Below are 19,148 nucleotides of genomic sequence, written 5' to 3'. Positions count from 1 at the left end.
GGTTTCACTTATTTATGGAACATAAGGAATAGCATGGAGGACATTAGGAGAAGGAAGGGAAAAATGGGGGGGAGGAATTGGAGGGAGAGATGAACCATGAGAGATTATGGACTCTGAGAAACAAACAGGGTTTTAGAGGGGAGGGGGGAGGGGGGATTGGTTAGCCCGGTGATGGGTATTAAGGAGGTCATGTACTACATGGAGCACTGGGTGTTATGCGAAAACAATGGATCATGGATCACCACATCAAAAACCAATGATGTATTGTATGGTGACTAACATAACATAATAAAATTAAAAAAAGAACAACAACAACAAAAAAGAAACTGAAAAAAAAAAAGAAAATCAACTTACTATAGATGTCAATTATCACAAATTGACCTATAGATTTCACAAATCCCTATGAAATGTCACAAAAGTTTTTGTAGACATACACAAGTTTATTATTATATGCATATGAAAAATCAAAGGACCTATGATAGTTAAAACACTTTTTAAAAAGAAAAATAAAATTAGAGGAATTCCCCAACCCAATGTTAAAGCTTCCTCTTTAGTGACAGTAATCGAGATAGTACGCTATTGAAAGAGAGATGTACATATAGATTAACAGACCAGAATCAAATAACAGAAATAGGTTGATACAAAAATACCCAAATGATTTTTTATAACATTTCAAATACAGTTCAGTGGAGGAAGAATAGCTTTTCCAGCAAGTGGTGCTAGAGAAATTAGACATAGGTGGTGGGAGGTGGGAATGGAGGGAGCATGTGATTAAATATAGTACATGAAACTATAATTCTTTTAGAAAAAGAAAAGAAGAAATCTTTGGGACCTATGGCTGGTTAGAGTTATTAAATTTCACACTGAAAGAAAAATTGTTAAACTGGATCTCTTCAAAATTAAAAACATTTGGTCTCTAAATAGACTTGTAATGGTAATGAAAGACAAGCTACAGACTGGGAGAAAATATTTTCAATCCACATATCCTAGAAAAGGTCTTGTACCTTGACAATATAAAGAATTCTCAAAACCAAAAAATAAAAAAAATCCAATTATGAAAAACTAGAAAATGAGTAAATACAGGATGAAACATCTCACTAAAGAGGATACACAGATGGCTAATAAGCACATGAAAAGATGTTCAGCATCATTAGCCATTAGTGAAATGCAAATTAAAACCACAATGAGATATCTCTTCATACCAATCAGAGTGTCTTAAAAAAAAATGAGAGCACCAAATGCTAGTGAGCATGCAGAGAAACTGAACTCCTTATACATTGCTGGAGGAAATGCCAAATAGTACAGAAACTCCAGAAAATTGTTTGGCAGTATTTTTAAAAAACTAAATATGTACCTTTCATGTAACTTTACTCCTTGCCATTTATCCCAGAAAAGTGAAAACATATTCATACAAAAACCTGTACATGAATATTCAGAATAATATTATTCATAATAGCCAAAAATTGCTGACAATTCAAATGTTCTTCAAGGGATGCATGGTTAAACAAATTGTGATACATTTATACCATGGTAAACTATTTAGTAATAAAATAAAATAATAAAATAAAATAAATAAAAAATAATAAAGGAATGAACTATTTATACACACAACTACATGGAGGAACCTCAAGGAAATTCCACTGAGGAAGAACAACCAATCTCAAAATATCACATACTGTATGATTCCACTTATATAACAATCCCAGAATAATAAAATTGTGGAGATAGAGAACAGAGTAGTGGTTGTCACTTCTTAGGGATGGGGATTACTTGGGCAGGTGTATCCATAAAGGGCTAGCAGATAGGAGCCGCTTAGTGATGTTAACTGTCACGTTTCCTGAATGTGGTGGTAGTTTCACAGTTTTTGTGGCTACTACTGAGGGAAAACCCCTTGATCACCTGACTCTGGTGTCCAGGGGTGTTTGCATTCCTGTATCACATAGGACTGTAACAATTCAATAGACTGGTTTTTGGCAGGTTACCACCCCAGGACACTGCACAGACAACAGACTAAAACATGCCCACAGTCTTTCTATGAAATAAGCCTGTTTATTTGTCCAAGGGTAGGCCTGAGGGGCAGCTCTCTGGTTTGGCATACATTTAGAGACATATGGAGGTGCTCTCAAGGAACAGAGGCTATTGGACATAATCTTTGTGCTCTCCCTCTGTTTCTAAACAGCCTACTGGTATCTCCCCAAAAATAGCTTCTACCCTTCTTTGGTTCTCTGATTTGGGCATCTATTGCCAGGAGATACCTCTAAATTGTCTGGCTCTGGAGACCAGTGGGACTTATGTTTATGAGTCCTACAGGACTATAACCAATGGAGTTCTTAAGTGGCTACCAACCCAGGACAGGGCAAGATGCAATAGACCCAGCAGGCCAATCTTGCTGTGAAAAGGACTTATTAGCTTATCTCCATAGCTGCAGCCTGAGAGGCAGGCTTCTAATTAAACACACATCTAAAGGCTGACTATAATTCTTTCCAGAGACCTCAGAAGTCAGGCACTGTTTTGTGCTCTCCCTCTGCCACATTCCAAAGCACCAGTATCTCCCAGAGGGGAGCTTTTATATGTGTCTATTTTTTTTTTAATGTCTTATGGTCCAGTTTTTTGTGGCTACTGCCCAGAGGACACCCCCTTGATCACCTGACTGTGGTGGCCAAGAGTGTTTGTGTTCTTGTGTCCCATGGGGCTGTAACAATTCTTGGCCAGCTACCACTCCCAGAGCATTGTGTGGAGAGCAGACTGAATCACACATCCAATCATTCTTTGAAAGAGACTCATTTGCTTGTCCTGGAGCATTGGCCTGAGGAGCAAGCATCTGGTTTGGTACACATCTAGAGGCCTACTGAGATGTACTCTGGGAGTGGAAACGAATTGATGCCATCTTTGTGCTCTCTTTCTTGCCACTCCATGCCACTACTTTCTACCAGGAAGAAAATTGTACCTATGTATGGTACCCTAATTTTGGTGACTGCCACCCATAGGACACCTCTAGATTGCCTGCCTTTGGCAGCCACTGTGATTTAATATTTGTGGTCCCACAGGACTATATGTATTTGCACTCTTTCAAAGCTGCTGCCTGAGGGTCTGACTTCCACTCAGACTTAATATTGGTGCTGAGATTCTCACCTCTGGGACACTGACAATTCTTGGCACATCCTCAATTACTGGGAACCACTAAAAAAATAGACTCCTTGGACAGTCACCTTGAGAGACAGCCAGAGCTAGAGAAGGATTGGACAATAAGATTCATCTTCTACATAGATCAGTCCTTTAAGATGGGAGAGGTTGCTGCTTTAAACTACACAGAGAGTTAAGCAAAATAAAGAAACAAAGGCATATATTCCAAAGAAATTTTATGCCTCAAGGAACTAGAAAAAGAAAACAAAGCCCAAAGTTAGTAAAAGTATGAGAATAACAAAGATCAGAGCAGAAATAAATGAAAATATGGATGGGTCCTGTCTTTGTATCCAATCTGCAACCCTGTGCCATTTCATGGGAGCTTTTAGGCCATTCATGTTGAGGGTTACTACTGAAAGATATGCATTTATTGCCATCCTATTGTCTGTACAGTCCCTGTTTCTATGGATTGTCTCTGTAAATTTCTGGTCCATATTATTCTTAGGGTATTTCTTCTTTTATAGAATCCCCCTTAATATTTCTTGCAGGCCTGGCTTGGCAGTCACATATTCTTTCAGTTTCTGCCGGTCCTGGAAGCTCTTTATCTCTCCATCCATTCTAAATGACAGCCTTGCCAGATAAAGTATTCTTGGCTGCATGTTCTTCTCATTTAATACCCTGAATATGTCTTGTCAGCCCTTTCTGGCTTGCCAGCTTTCTGTTGACAGGTCTGACGTAATTCTGATGTTCCTCCCTCTGTACGTAAGGAATCACATCCCTGTAACTGCCCTTAGGATGGCTTCTTTGGCTCTAAGATTTCTGAGTTTTACTATTACATGCTAGGGCATTCATCTGTTCTCCTTGATCTTGGGAGGGGTCCTCTCTGCCTCTAGGACATGAATGCTTATTTCATTCCCCAGATTAGGGAAGTTCTCAGCTACAATTTGCTCAAATATATCTTCTAGTCCTCTCTCTCTCTCTCCACCCCTCAAGGATCCCAATAATTCTGACATTGGAATGTTTCATGGTGTCACTGATTTCTCTGTCTGTTCTCATGGATTTTAAGTTGTTTGTTCTAGGCCTCCTCCTGTTCCTTCCTTTCTATTAGTTTATCTTCTAGATCACCAATTCGTTCTTCTGCCTCATTCACCCTAGTTGTTAGAGTATCTAGTTTAGACTGCATCTCATTCATAGCATTTTTAAGTTTGGCCTGATTAGCTCTCATTTCTGCCCTTAGAGATTCTATGTTGCTGTTAATGTTTTTCTCCAGTCTAGCTATTATCCTCATAACTGTTACCCTAAAGTCTATTTCTGACATCTTGTTTATATCTATATCCATTAGATCTGTGGCAGAGGACATTGTCTGTGGTTCTTTTCCTTGTTAGGAGTTCCTCCTCCTAGTCATTCTGTTGACGGGTGGTTGAGGGGATGTACAGAGTCAAAAATATCAACCACAATCCAGGCAAGGTGCACCCTGGGAAAGTTTGGAGTGACTGGAAGCCACCACCAAAAAAACCCAGCCAAAATGAAACCCAAGAATAAGATTTATAAAGTGTATATATATATAAATATAAGGGGGGTGAGAGGAGGGGGGGCTATAATCTCTCAATGTGGGCAAGGTAGGGTGTTTCAGTTCTTCCTGGGTGTATTTTGTTCTCTTTGTTAGAGAACCCTACTTCCCAGAGTTACAGGGAAATTAAAACTGGTATATATATAAAGGTAGTATTGAATAGGGAAAAAATGACTACATTGAAGCTTGTATCTATATATATAAAAAAAGAGAAAGAAAAAAGTATAGGTGTAAAAAGTACAAGTTAAAAAGTTACTATGGAATATGTTGTATTAAATATCTAGTTGAAATGATAAATAGGTAAAAAAAAAACAGAGAAGAAACATGAAAAAGAATAAAAAAATAAAGTTGTATCTAAGAAATACACAGGCTGTGAGGCAACACCAGGAGCTCAGTATACTATTTTCCCCTGGTGTTGGGGTTTTACAGCTTTATGGGGACCCTCGGGTTGTTGTCCTCTTGTTCTTCCAGCTTGTCTTCTGGGGAAGGGGCCTGCCTCATTGTTTTTCTGGCAACCCTGCTTTGGCAGAGTTGCCCTGCCCCCTATCAAGGGGCTGAGCTCTGTGGAAACCATTTTTTGGGGATTTTGATCTCTGGCATCTTTTGTTCTCTGGCGGCTTTTCGCATCTTTTCTGGAAGGTCAGAGCAAAGGAAAATGTCCACACCCAGATTGGACAGATTGGTCCCCGCACCAGAGGAGAGAAGCAACAGTCTTCTCCTCTCTGAGCCCTCCAGAACACACAGTCTCCCCCTCTGTAAGCACCACGGAAAACCACAGCCTCCCACAGGTGGTGCATGCCCCCAGCGTTCTTCTCAGCAGTTGACTCAGGCCCCCATTCGTCTCTGCCCCCTGTGCCTCTAAAACCTGAAGAGATCCCAGTCTGGGTGGGCATGGGTGGCGGCAGCAGCCAGGCCTGGGCCTGGTCCAAGCAGACATGGGTGTGGGCATCAGCCAGACCCCCGGGTCCACATGCACAGGTGCCCAGGAGCGACTGCCCTGGTCCTGTGTTTGCCCCTAAACACAAACAGTGTTTGAGCACTGTTATCAGGCCCTTCTCTTCCCACAGCCACCCCTCTGCAAGCTATTACTGGTCCCCAGGTGCAGGATGCTTTTGCCCTGGGGTATTATATTACTTTCCAGTGGCTAGTTTCTGGTAGCTCCCTCCCCCCTCTGTTTCTTCTCTATCTGTCCATGCAATCACAGATCCGTCCTTTGTACCTCTCAACTGATGATCCTCTTCCCTGCAGAGATCCAAACATATAATCTTACATCTCAGGCTGATTCCCTGGGTGTTCAGAATGGCTTGGTAGATATCCAGCTAAATTCAGGGGATCAGATGAAATGAATAAACATCATTAAAACATCTATCTTGCCCAGAGCAATTTACACTTTCAATGCCACTGGCATTTTTCAAGGAGCTGAAACAAAAAATCTTAAAATTTGTATGGAACCAGAAAAGACCCCGAATCACCAAGGGAATGATTAAAAAGAAAAACAAAGCTGGGTGCATCATGTTGCCTGACTTCAAGCTATATTACAAAGCTGTGATCACCAAGACAGCATGGTACTGGCACAAAAACAGACACATAGACCAATGGAACAGAATAGAGACTCCAGAAATGGACCCTCCACTCTATGGTCAACTAATCTTTGACAAATCAGGAAAAAATATCCAATGGAGAAAAGACAGTCTCTTCAATAAGTAGTGGTGGGAAAATTGGACAGCTACATATAGAGAATGAAACTGGGCCATTTCCTTACACCATACAAAAAGGTAAACTCAAAATCAATGAAAGACATCAATGTGAAACAGGAATCCATCAAAATCCTAGAGGAGAACATAGGCAGTAACCTCTTTGACATCAGCCACAGTAACTTCTTTCAAGACACATCTACAAAGGCAAGTGAAACAAAAGCAAAAAAGAACTTTTGGGACTTCATCAAGATAAAAAACTTCTGCACAGCAAAGGAAACAGTCAACAAAACTAAGAGGCAGCCCACGGAATGGGAGAAGATATTTGCAAATGACATTACAGATAAAGGGCTGGTACCCAAGATCTATAAATAACTTCTCAAACTCAACACTAAAAAAAAAAAAAAAAACTAACCCAGTCAAAAAATGGACAGAAGACATGAATAAACACTTCTCTGAAGAAGACATACAAATGGCTAACAGACACATGAAAAAAATGCTCAACATCACTAGCCATGAGGGAAATAAGAATCAAAACCACAATGAGATACCACCTTACACCAGTTAGAATGGCAAAAGTTAACAAAACAGGAAACAACACATGTTGGCGAGGATGTGGAGAAAGGGGAACCCTCTTACACTGTTGGTGGGAATGCAAGTTGGTACAGTCACTCTGGAAAACAATAGGGAGGTTCCTCAAGATGTTAAGAATAGAGCTACCCTATGACCCAGCAATTGCACTACTAGGTATTTACCCCAAAGATACAGACATAGTGAAAAGAAGGGGCACATGCACCCCAATGTTCATAGCAGCAATGTCCACAATAGCCAAACCATTGAAGGAGCCAAGATGCCCTTCAACAGTTGAATGGATAAAGAAAGTGTGGTACATATACACAATGGAATATTATTCAGCATCAGAAATGATGAATATTTACCATTTGCATTGACATGGATGGAACTGGAGGGGATTATGTTAAGTGAGTAATCCAAGCAGAGAAAGACAATTATCATATGGTTTCACTCATTTGTGGAACATAAGCAATAGCACGGAGGACCATAGGGGAAGGGAGGGAAATCCAAAGGGGGAGAAATCAGAGAGGGAGATGAACCATGAGAGACTATGGACCCCAAGAAACAATCTGGAGGTTTCAGAGGGAAGGAGTGTGGGGGGAGGTGGTAACATGGTGATGGGTATTGAGGAAGGCATGTGCTGTGATGAGCACTGGGTGTTATACTTAACTAATGATCACTGAAGACTGAATCAAGGACTAATTATATACTATACAGTGGCTAACTGAACATAATAAAAATAAAAGTACATCTAAAAGTAACAACAAAAAGAAATAAATGAAATAGACTAAAATAACAGAAAATACAAAGCAGAGAGTTGGTTCTTTGAAAAGATAAGTGAAACTGACAAACCTTTAGCTAAACTCACCAAGAAGAAAAAGAGAACTCAAGTAAATAAAATCAGAAATTAAAGAGGAGACATTTCAACTGATACCACAGAAATAACAATGTATCCCAAGAGACTACCATAAACAATTATATACCAACAATTTGGGCAACCTAGAAGAAATGGATAAATTCCTACAGAGTGAATCATGAAGAAATAGAAAATCTGAACAGACCAATTACTAGTAAGGAGTACAGTAATCAAAATCTCCCAACAAACAAAAGTCCAGGACCAAATGACTTCATTGCCCAATCCTTCCAAACATTCAAAGAATTCATGCCAATCCTTCTCAAGCTTTTCCAAAAAACAGAAGAGGAGGGAATAAAGCCAAACTCATTTTGCAAGGCCAGCATTACCCTGATAGCAAAACCAGACAAGAACACCACACACATAGACACACACACACACACACACATACACAATGTATGGGACAATATCCCTGATGAACACAGATAAAGAAATATTCAACAAAACATTAGCAAACTGAATTCAATGATACATTAAGATAGGGTAGAGATGAGGAGGCAGAGCAAGATGGCGGAGGTGTAGGACACCTGGATTTTGTCTGGTCCCAGGAATTCGGCTACATAGGGATCAAACCATTCTGAACACCTACAAACTCAACAGGAGATCAAAGAAAAGAATAGCAACAACTCTGTGAACAGAAAAGCGACCCCTTTGGAAGGTAGGACGTGCAGAGAAGTGAATCTGAGGCGATGTTCAGGAGGATAGACGAGGGAGGAGGGGGCCTCCGTCAGCCACTTCTGGCAAGTGATAGAGCCCCAAAGCACAAAATTGGAACTTGTAGAAGTCTGCTTGCCTGAGGGATGTCGCTCCAGTGGCTAAGTGGGGGGTGGAACCCTCACTAGGACAGTGTGGTCTCAGGACCCTCGGGGTCACAGAAAGACCAGGGGTGACTGAGTGCGGCAGAGCTCCGAGGTATTGGAGCGGTGAGGCTGGCTGCAGAGAAGAAGCTGAGGAGTGGGCTCGCAGCTCAGGGTTGCCATAAACTGTGATCCTCGGCACAGTCGGGCCACTGCACCTCCAGCAGGGACCCAACAAGTGGCAGATCTGGGGAGACACCCCTTTCTCCCCCAGGAGGAGCGGTGCAGGAGCACACTGCAGGGATCTGCTGGGTTTGGAGACTCCACATGGGGTCAGGTGCGGGAGATAGAAACGCTTGGTCACAGGCCGGGTGAGCATGGAGTGTGGCCAGAGACCAGGGAGACAGGAGTGATTGACTGCTTTTCTCTGGGGGTGCACTGAGGAGTGTGGTCCCTGGTTCTCAGCTCCTCTGGGGCTGAGATTGGGAGGCTGCATTTTCACTCTCGTCCTACAAAGCTGTACCAAAAGCTTGCAGGGAACAAAACCTCCTAAGAACAAACCCGAGCAGAGTTCTTAGCCCAGACCCGGCAAGGGTGGAGCAATTCCACCTCCAGCAAAGACATTTGGGAACCACGGCAACAGGCCCCTCCCCCAGAAGATCACCAAGAACAGCCAGCCAAGACCAAGTTTACTGATCAATGAGAACGGCAGAACTCCAGCGCTAGGGGAATACTGCACATAGAATTCATGGCCTTTTTACCATGATTCTTTAGTATTTCAAAGTTAATTTCTTTTTTTTTAACTGTCTTTTCTTTTTTTTTTTTTTTGAATTTTTTTCCCTTTTTCAACCAACATCTTATCAATCCCTTTTTTAAAAACTATTTTTTATTTTTCATTTTTAGAGTCATATTCTATCCCTTCATAGTAGTTACCCTTATTTTTGGTAGATATAGATATAGATTAGATATAGATATAGATATAGATATATAGATGATAGATGATATAGATATAGATATAGATATAGATAGATATAGATATAGATAAGTTGTTCTCTCTTTAAATTTTGAGATACAGTTTCTTCTAACAGATCAAAATATACCCTAAATCTCTAATGTATGGCTTTGTTCTAGTCTCCTGCCTGATCATATTCTCTCCCTTTTTTTTTTAAATCCTCTTCCTTCTTTTTTCAACCAACTTGACATCTTATCAACTCCTTTTATAAAATCTTCTATAATATTCATCTTTACATTCATATTCTATCCTTTTATCATATAAACCTTTATTTTTCTACATATGTAAGTTTTTCTTTCCTTAAAGGTTTGGGAGACACTTTCTTCTAACAGACCAAAATATGCCCAAAATCTACTATGTGGCACTGATCTATGCACCAGCCTGATCATATCTGATCATATTCTGTTTTTTTGTTTTGTTTTGTTTTGTTTGTTTTTATCTTTTCCTTTTTCTTTTTTTTCTTCATGTTTTTCCTTTCTTTCCCTTTCTTTTCCCTTGGTTTCAAGACTTTTCTGATTTGTTTAGTGTATATTTTCTGGGGACGTTGTTACCCTGTTAGCATTTTGTTCTCTCATTAATCTATTTTCCTCTGGACAAAATGACAAGAGAGAAAAATCACCTCAACAAAAAGAACAAGAGGCAGTACTGACTGCCAGGGAACTAATCAATATGGACATTAGTATGACGTCGGAACTAGAGTTCAGAATGATGATTTTAAAGATACTAGCTGGGCATGAAAAAAGCATGGAAGTTATTAGAGAAACCCTTTCTGGAGAAATAAAAGAACTAAAATCTAACCAAGTGGAAATCAGAAAGGCTATTAATGAGGTGCAATCAAAAGTGGAGGCTCTAACTGCTAGGATAAATGAGGCAGAAGAGAGAATTAGGGATATAGAAGACCAAATGATAGAGAATAAAGAAGCTGAGAAAAGAGAGATAAACAACTACTGGATCACAAGGGCAGAATACGAGAGATAAGTGATACCATAAGATGAAACAACATTAGAATAATTGGGATCCCAGGAGAAAAAGAAAGAGAGAGAGGGGGGCAGGAGGTATATTGGAGCAAATTATAGCAGAGAACATCCCTAATTTGGGGAAGGAAACAGGCATCAAAATCCAGGAGGCACAGAGAACCCCTCTCAAAATCAATAAAAATAGGTCAACACCCCAACATCTAATAGTAAAACTTACAAGTCTCAGAGACAAAGAGAAAATCCTGAAAGCAGCACGGGAGAAGAGACATGTAACCTACAATGGTAGAAACATTCGATTGGCAACAGACCTATCCACAGAGACTAGCAGGCCAGAAAGGACTGACAGGATATATTCAGAGCACTAAATGAGAAAAATATGCAGCCAAGAATACTATATCCAGCTAGGCTGTCATTGAAAATAGAAGGAGAGACAAAAAGCTTCCAGGACAAACAAAAACTAAAGGAATTTGCAAACACGAAATCAGCCCTACAAGAAATATTGAAGGGGGCCCTCTAAGCCAAGAGAGAACCTAAAAGCAACATCGACCAGAAAGGAACACAGACAATATACAATAACAGTCACCTTACAGACAATACAATGACACTAAATTCCTATCTTTCAATAGTTAACCTGAATGTAAATGCGCTAAATGCCCCAATCAAAAGACACAAGCTATCAGATTGGATAAAAAAACAAGACCCATTGATATACTGTCTGCAAGAGACTCATTTTAGACCCAAAAACAACCCCAGATTGAAAGTGAAGGGGTGGAAAACAATTTACCATGCTAATGGACACCAAAAGAAAGCTGGGCTGGCAATCCTTATATCAGACACATTAGATTTTAAACCAAAGACTATAATAAGAGATGAGGAAGCACACTATATCCTACTTAAAGGGTGTATCCAACAAGAAGATCTAACAATTGTAAATATCTATGCCACTAACATGGGAGCAGCCAATTATATAAACCAATTAATAACAAAAGCAAAGAAACACATTGACAACAATACAATAATAGTGGGGGACTTTAACACCACCCTTCACTGAAATGGACAGATCATCTAAGCAAAAGATCAACAACGAAATAAAGACTTTAAATGACACACTGGACCAAATGGACTTCACAGATATATTCAGAACATTCCATCCCAAAGCAACAGAATACACATTCTTCTCTAGTGCCCATGGAACATACTCCAGAATAAATCACATCCTAGTCACAAATCAGGTCTCAACCAGTAACAAAAGATTGGGATCATTCCCTGCATATTTTCAGACCACGGTGCTTTGAAACTAGAACTCAATCATAAGAGGAAAGTTGGAAAGAATTCAATTACATAGAGGCTAAAGAGTCTCCTACTAAAGAATGAATGGGTCAATCAGGAAATTAAAGAAGAATTTTAAAAAATCCATGGAAACCAATGAAAATGAAAACACAACTGTTCAAAAGCTTTGGAATACAGCAAAGGCAGTCCAAAGAGGAAAGTATATAGCAATAAAAGCTTTTCTCAAGAAAGAAGAAAGGTCTCAAATACACAGCCGAACCCTACCCCTACAGGAGCTGGAGAAAGAACAGCAAATAAAGTGTAAACCCAGCAGGAGAAGAGAAATAATAAAGATCAGAGCAGAAATCAATGAAATAGAAACCAAAAGAATAGTAGAACAGATCAATGAAACTAGGAGTTAGTTCTTTGAAAGAATTAACAAGATTGATAAACCCCTGGCCAGACTTATCAAAAAGAATAAAGGACCCAAATCAACAAAACAATGAATAAAAGAGAGATCACAACCAACACCAAAGAAATACAAACAATTATAAGAACATATTATGAGCAGCTCTATGCCAGCAAATTCGATAATCTGGAAGAAATGGATGCATTCCTAGAGATGTATCAACCACCAAAACTGAACCAGGAAGAAGTAGAAAACCTGAACAGACCTATAACCACTAAGGAAATTGAAGCAGTCATCAAAAATCTCCCAAAAAACAAAAGCCCAGGGCCAGATGGCTTCTGAGAGGAATTCTACCAAACATTTCAAGAAGAATTAATACCTATTCTTCTGAAACTGTTCCAAAAAATAGAAATGGAAGGAAAACTTCCAAACTCCTTTTATGAGGCCACCATTGCCTTGATCCCAAAACTAGACAAGGACCCCATCAAGAAGGAGAATTACAGACCAATATCCTTGATGAACATGGATGCAAAAATTCTCACCAAAATACTAGCCAATAGGATCCAACAGTACATTAAAAGGATTATTCACCACGACCAAGTGGGATTTATCCCTGGGCTGCAAGGTTGGTTCAACATCCGCAAATCAATGTGATACAATACATTAATAAAAGAAAGAGCAAGAACCATATGGTCCTCTCCATAGATGCAGAAAAAACATTTGACAACGTACAACATCCTTTCTTAATCAAAACTCTTCAGAGTATAGGGATAGAGGGCACATACCTCAATATCATAAAAACCATCTATGAAAAACCCACAGCGAATATCATTCTCAATGGGGAAAAACTGAGAGCTTTCCCCCTAAGATCAGGAACATAGCAGGGATGTCCACTATCACCAGTGCTATTCATCATAGTACTAGAAGTCCTAGCCACAGCAATCAGACAACAAAAAGAAATAAAAGGCATCCAAATCAGCAAAGAAGAAGTCAAACTCTTACTCCTTGCAGATGATATGATATTTTATGTGGAAAACCCAAAAGACTCCACCTCAAAACTGCTAGAGCTCATACAGGAATTCAGTCAAGTGGCAAGATATAAAATCAATGCACAGAAATCAGTGGCATTCCTAAACACCAACAATAAGACAGAAGAAAGAGAAATTAAGGAGCTGATCCCATTTACAATTGCACCCAAAACCATAAGATACCTAGGCATAAATCTAACCAAAGAGGCAAAGGATCTGTACTCAGAAAACTATAAAATACTCATGAAAGAAATTGAGGAAAACACAAAGAAATGGAAAAATGTTCCATGCCCATGGATTGGAAGAACAAATATTGTGAAGATGTCAATGCTACCTAGAGCAATCTACACATTTAATGCAATCCCTATCAAAATACCATCCACTTTTTTCAAAGAAATGGAACAAATAATCCTAAAATTTGTATGGAACCAGAAAAGACTTCGAATAGCCAGAGGAATGCTGAAAAAGAAAAGCAGGGCGCCTGGGTGGCTCAGTTGGTTAAGCGACTGCCTTCGGCTCAGGTCATGATCCTGGAGTCCCGGGATCGAGTCCCGCATCGGGCTCCCTGCTCAGCAGGGAGTCTGCTTCTCCCTCTGACCTTCCTCCTTCTCATGCTCTCTGTCTCTCATTCTCTCTCTCTCAAATAAATAAATAAAATCTTTAAAAAAAAAAAAAAAGAAAAGCAAAGCTGGCAGCATCACAATTCTGGACTCCAAGCTCTATTACAAAGCTGGAATCATCAAGACAGTATGGTACTGGCACAAAAACAGCCACATAGATCAATGGAACAAAATAGAGAGCCCAGAAATGGACCCTCAACTCTATGGTCAACTCATCTTCGACAAAGCAGGGAAGAATGTCCAATGGAAAAAAGACAGTCTCGTCAACAAATGGTGTTGGGAAAATTGGATAGCCACATGCAGAAGAATGAAACTGGACCATTTCTTTATACCACACACAAAAATAGACTCAAAATGGTTGAAAACCTAAATGTGACGCAGGAGTTCATCAACTTCCTAAAGGAGAGCAGAGGCAGCAACCTCTTTGACCTCAGCCACAGCAACTTCTTTCTAGAAACATCGCCAAGGGCAAGGGAAGCAAGGGCAAAAATGAACTATTGGGACCTCATCAAGATAAAAAGCTTTTGCAAAGCAAAGGAAACAGTCAACAAAACCAAAAGACAAGCGGCAGAATGGGAAGATATTTGCAAATGACATATCAGATAAAGGGCTAGTATCCAAAATCTATAAAGAACTTATCAAACTCAACACCCAAAGAACAAATGATCCAATCAAGAAATGGGCAGAAGACATGAGCAGACATTTTTCCAAAGAGGACATCTAAATGATCAACAGACACATGAAAAAGTGCTCAACATCGCTCAGCATCAGGGAAACACAAATAAAAACCTCAATGAGATACCACCTCACACCAGTCAGAATGGCTAAAATTAACAAGTCAGGAAATGACAGATGTTGGCGGGGATGTGGAGAAAGGTGAACCATTCTACACTGTTGGCGGGAATGCAAGCTGGTGGAGCCACTCTGGAAAACAGTATGGAGGTTCTTCAAAAAGTTGAAAATAGAGGTACCATACGATCCAGCAATTGCACTACTGGGTATTTACCCCAAAGATACAAATGTAGGGATCCAAAGGGGTACGTGCACACCGATGTTCACAGTAACAATGTCCACAATAGGCAAACTATGGAAAGAGCCAAGATGTCCATCGACAGATGAATGGATAAAGAAGATGTGGTATATAAATATACAATGGAATATTATGCAGCCACCAAAAGGAATGAAATCTTGCCACTTGCAACAACGTGGATGGAACTGGAGAGTGTTTTGCTGAGCAAAATAAGTCAATCAGAGAAAGACATGTATCATGTGACCTCACTGCTATGAGGAATTCTTAATCTCAGGAAACAAACTGAGGGTTGCTGGAGTGGTGGGGGGTGGGAGGGATGGGGTGGCTGAATGATAGACATTGGGGTGGGTATGTGCTATGATGAGCACTGTGAATTGTGCAAGACTGTTGAATCACAGAACTTTACCTCTGAAACAAATAATACATTATATGTTAAAAAAAAAAAAGGAAGAAGAAGATAGCAGGAAGGGAAGAATGATGGGGGTGGAATTGGAGGGGGAGATGAACCATGAGAGACAATGGACTCTGAAAACAAACTGAGGGTTCTAAAGGGGGGGGGAGGTCGGAGAATGTGTTAGCCTGGTGATGGGTATTAAAGAGGGCACGTTCTGCATGGAGCACTGGGTGTTATATGCAAATAATGAATCATCTAACACTACATCAAAAACTAATGATGTAATGTATGGTGATTAACATAACATAATAATAAATAAATAAATAATGGATGTGGGGAAAGAAAAAAAAAATAGAGTAGAGTTTATTCCAGGGATGCAAGGATGGGTCAACATCCATAAATCAATCAATGTCATATAGCACATTAACAAAATGCAGGATAAAAATAATTTACTCACCCCAATAGATGCAGAAAAAATATTTGATAAAATTCAACATCTATTTAGGATAAAAACTCTGAACAAAGTAAGTATAGAGAGAATATACTTCACATGATAAGGCCATATGTAAAATGTACACAGCTAACATCATACTCAATGGTAAAACCTGAAAGCTATTCCTCTAAGATCTGGAGCAAAACAAGGATGCCCATTCGTGCCTCATTTATTCAACATAGCATTAAAAGTTTTAGCGAGAGCAATAAGGCACAAAAACGAATCAAAATTCATCCAAATAAGGAAGGAAAAGTATATATATATATATATATATATATATATATATATATATATATATAATATGTTTATATATAAAGTGTACATATATATACACACACACCTACATAAAATATATATATAAATTCCACTATAATACTGTTAGAGCTAATTAACAAATTCAGTATAATTGCTTGATACAAAACCAATATACAAAAATATATTGTTTTTGTATACACTAATAATGAACTATCAGGAATAGAAATTAAGGGGTGCCTGGGTGGCCCAGTAGGTTAAGCATCTGCTTTTAGCTCAGGTAATGAACTCAGAGTCCTGGGATTGAGGCCCACATAGGGCTCCCTGCTCAGCAGAGAGTCTGCTTTTCCCTCTCCCTCTGCCCCTCCCCCACCACTTTTGCTCTCTCTCAAATAAATAAAGTCTTTAAAAAAAGGAAATAGAAATTAAGAAAATAATTGCATTTTGAATTGTATAAAAAAGAATAAGAAAAATAAAATACCTAGGAATAAATTTAACCAAAGAGGTGAATGACTTGTACACAGGAAACTATAAGCCATTGACAAAAAAGATTAAAGAAGACAGAGAAAAATGGAAAGATGTTTCATGCTCATGGATTGGAAGAATTAATATTATTAAAATGTCCATGCTACCCAAAACAATATTCATATTCAGTGCAATCTTTATCAAATTCCATTGGCATTTTTCACAGAAATAGAAAAAATCCTAAAATTTGTGTTGAATCACAGAGGACTCCAAATAACCAAAGCAAATTTTAGAAAGGAGCACTAAGCTGGAGGCACCCTGCTCCCTTATTATAAACAATGTTACAAAGCAGTAGTAATTAACACAGCATAGTATTAGCACAAAAACAAACATAGAGATCAACAGAATAAAATAACCTAGAAATCAACCCGTACAACATAGAAAGGACAATCTCTTCAATTTATGGTGATTGGAAAACTGGACAGTTTTCAAAAGAAGTGGTATATGTATGCAATGAAATATTATTCAGCCATATAAAAGAAGAAAATCTTGCCATTTGTGACAACATAGATGGACCTTAAGGGCATTATGCTAAATGAAATAAAGAAACAGACACAGAAAGACAAATATATGTTTCACTTATATGTGAAATCTAAAAAAAAAAAGATGATAGATTCAGATTGACAGTTGCCAGACAGAAGGGTTGGTGATGGGTAAAATGGGTGAAGGAGTCAAAAAGCACAAACTTCCAGTTATAAAGTAAATAAATCATAAAGATATAATGGACAGCATGGTGACTATAGTTAATAACACTGTATTGTTATTTTGTATTTGAAAGTTGCTTAGAGAGTAGATCCTTAAATTTCTCATCATGAGAAAAAAATGTAGTTCTATATGATGATATATGATAACTAGATTTATTGTGATCATTTTAAAATATATACAAATATCTAATAATTATGTTGTACCTTTGAAACTAATACAATATTAGTCATCAATTTTTAAAAAGATTTATTTATGTATTTCAGTATGACAGAGAGAGCACAGAAGGGAGGGGGGAGAGACGGGGAGAGGGGGAGAGAAACTCAAGCAGACTCCTCATTGAGCATGAAGCCCCTTGCAGGGCTCAGTCTCAGAACCCTGAGATAATGACCTGAGCCGAAACCAAGAGTCGGACGCTTAACAGACTGCACTACCCAGGTACCCCTAATATACATCAATTTTACTTCAATAAAATAGAATAAAGTAAGAGATGGCAGATAAAGCAAAAATCTTAGCCACTCTTATGAAATAAATACAAATATCCTAAATAAATTAACTAATGTGAGTTTATATCAGAACTGTTAAATGTTTAAGCATTAGAAAACCTATTACTGTATCTCATTTAATATGAGATGCTATTTACTGTAACACATCAAATTTAATATACCACTAAGAAAGAAAAACTTTCCCATTCTAATATTCTCACAGACTAAATTATAAGATGCATTCTAATTTCAGAAATGTTAATATGTGAAAAAAATGTATCTTGAAATCTTTCAGTAGTAATTAAAATAAATCATAGAAAAACCTATTAATGTATTTACTTACATTTTAATGGAGGAAAATATTTGGGTTATTCCAATGGAAACTGAAAAAGATTTAATCCAGAGTACCATGGCTTCTAAACAAACAATTTAAATGAGTCAGAAAGGGGCATCTGGGTGGCTCAGTCGTTAAGCGTCTGCCTTCGGCTCAGGTCATGATCCCAGGGTCCTGGGATAGAGCCCTGCATCTGGCTCCCTGCTCAGCGGGAAGCCTGCTTATCCCTCTCCCACTCTCCCTGCTTGTGTTCCCTCTCTTGCTGTGTCTCTCTCTGTCAAATAAATAAAATCTTTTAAAAAAATAAATGAGTCAGAAATAGGAGTGCTTGGGTGGATCAGTCCATTAAGCATCTGCCTTTGGCTCAACTCTTGATCCCAGAGTCCTGGGATGGAGCCCCTAGTGGGGGGGGGGGTCCCTGCTCCACGAGGAGCCTGCTTCTCCCTCTCTCTCTGCCCCTCCCCCAGTGCCACCCCACCCCACCCCCACTTGTGCTTTCTCCTCTCTCTCAAAAAAATAAATAAAATCTTAATAAAATAAAATAAATGAGTCAGAAACAGAATGGAATTTCCTAATTTGATAAAGAATATCTCCCAAAAACACTTAATATAATGATTAATCATTAAAAAATTTTCTTTTAACATAGTCACCATTATGTCATGTAAAAACAAGAACAAAAGGCGGAGACATTATGATAACTTAGAAAATCCAAGAAAGTTTATAAACTACTAGATCCAATGAAGGTGAACAGCTGGATCTTTGATGGATATACAGAAATTAATAACATTTCCAATAACCAATTAGAATTGGTAATAAAATAGAAATTCCAGTCACAAAAGCAAAGAAAAATTATATAAAACTAATTTTAAATAAATATGAGTGAGGCTTCTGTGTGTAAAAGCTATAACTTAATTAAAAGGCATAAGAAAGAGCTGAATAAATGGAGAT

General features: G+C 38.7%; 1 long non-coding RNA gene across 1 annotated transcript in view; it reads right to left on the bottom strand.

Moving 5' to 3' along the window:
• Nucleotides 1–18,435, bottom strand: part of LOC135363761 (uncharacterized) — a 114,558-nt gene extending 96,123 nt beyond the window's left edge. The window contains exon 1 of the long non-coding RNA XR_010409818.1: nucleotides 18,210–18,435. This is a non-coding gene — a long non-coding RNA (uncharacterized LOC135363761). The remainder of the gene's footprint in view (nucleotides 1–18,209) is intronic.
• Between the last annotated feature and the right edge of the window lie 713 nt (nucleotides 18,436–19,148).

The sequence above is a fragment of the Mirounga angustirostris genome, unplaced genomic scaffold (assembly GCF_029215605.1).
Source record: "Mirounga angustirostris isolate CCGP_5_RB_7025 unplaced genomic scaffold, mMirAng1.0.hap1 SCAF_3, whole genome shotgun sequence".
NCBI lineage: Eukaryota > Metazoa > Chordata > Mammalia > Carnivora > Phocidae > Mirounga > Mirounga angustirostris.
This window is presented reverse-complemented; position numbering and strand designations above follow the sequence as displayed.